General features: G+C 41.7%; 1 long non-coding RNA gene across 1 annotated transcript; it reads right to left on the reverse strand.

Annotated features, from left to right (window-relative positions):
- Nucleotides 1-6: 6 nt before the first annotated feature.
- On the reverse strand, nucleotides 7-1,236 carry LOC121815424. The gene is made up of 3 exons (XR_006055088.1): nucleotides 1,030-1,236; nucleotides 686-781; nucleotides 7-158 (listed from the first exon to the last, which is right to left on the reverse strand). It is a non-coding gene; the product is annotated as an uncharacterized LOC121815424 (long non-coding RNA).
- Nucleotides 1,237-1,249: the final 13 nt, after the last annotated feature.

A 1,249-nucleotide genomic window follows, 5' to 3' on the forward strand; every position in this document is an offset into this window, starting at 1 on the left:
TGGACTGTAATTTCTGGAACAGTCTACAAACTGAACCATCACACTGTGACTGCTTTATTTCTTTGTTACAGTAGCAGTCTGTCAACAGTGAGAGGAACCAAAGAGAAAGAAAGTCACCTCCATGTTTGTGCCCTCTGAGTTTCCTCTGGTCCTCAAACCTGTGGAACAAACAAAGGATGTTCCTCTGTTAGAGGGAGCAATCATTCAAAGTGCACGTGAGGCTGAAGATCACTGCTGCCCCTCCTGTTCTTTCATCCTGCTTAGTTGGACTTTATTAGGCTTCATTTTAGACTTTGCCTTCAGAATCAAAGACTCACATTTGCTCGAGTCTCCTCCTGTGTACTGAAGAAGTGATCCACAATAATTATACTATTTTACAGTTTTCATGGGTCGTGTAGTCAGAATATTTTTCCTGCTTTTACTTCACACGTCTGAAGCAGAGAACATCTGGATCTGATCCTGCTGACAGTGTCCAGAGTTCATGTGTGACACAGTTTAGGATTCAGTTACTTCCAGTGTTTAACATCATCTCTACAAGTCACTCCACTCTCCTCTTAGAGCCCAAAGTGGACAAGCAGGATGAAATATTTCGATGTTTGACTGCAGCTGTTTGAACAGACTTCAAGTGAAGTGAAAAAAGAGTTTTTGGTTAGAAACGAGACTTCCTGTGTCTCGGCTGTCTTACCTCTGCTGCTCTTCCTCTTGATGCAGATTATTAGAACAGTCAGTGATGAGAGGATGATGATGATGAGCAGAGAGATGATTACATACAGCAGCACACCTGTGACAGCAGAACAAGCTTGTTTTACATATTGATTGATGAGCTGCACATGTAGTGAAATAACAGACGTGAAACGAAGAAACAAACAGATAAAAGTTCTACATGAACAAGAGGAGCTCACAGAGAATTTAGAAAAAGAAAACGAGTTTGGCACAACGTCACACTCACATCATAATTCTGATTAGAAAAGCTGCCACACAGGACAGGCGGATTAAAAACATACTGTCTTCTCTCATAGATGGATGTACCTGCAGATGCTGCTCTTTCAGGCTGCTCAGTGCTTCCAGTCAAAGTTAATGAAGGTGTGCAGCTTCCTGTAGTCGTGGCTGATGGTCCAGCTGCTGAACAAGAGCAGAGAGGAAAGTTTGACTTATAAATGTTTGGAGCTGTGAAGAAGAAAAACACAAAGATTCAAAAATCAGCTGAGAAATCAAACGAGCCTTAAATGGATCCACTGACTGAGAAAAA

This window comes from Haplochromis burtoni, unplaced genomic scaffold (genome assembly GCF_018398535.1).
Source record: "Haplochromis burtoni strain Fernald_Lab_line unplaced genomic scaffold, NCSU_Asbu1 Contig_211, whole genome shotgun sequence".
In the NCBI taxonomy this organism is placed as follows: domain Eukaryota; kingdom Metazoa; phylum Chordata; class Actinopteri; order Cichliformes; family Cichlidae; genus Haplochromis; species Haplochromis burtoni.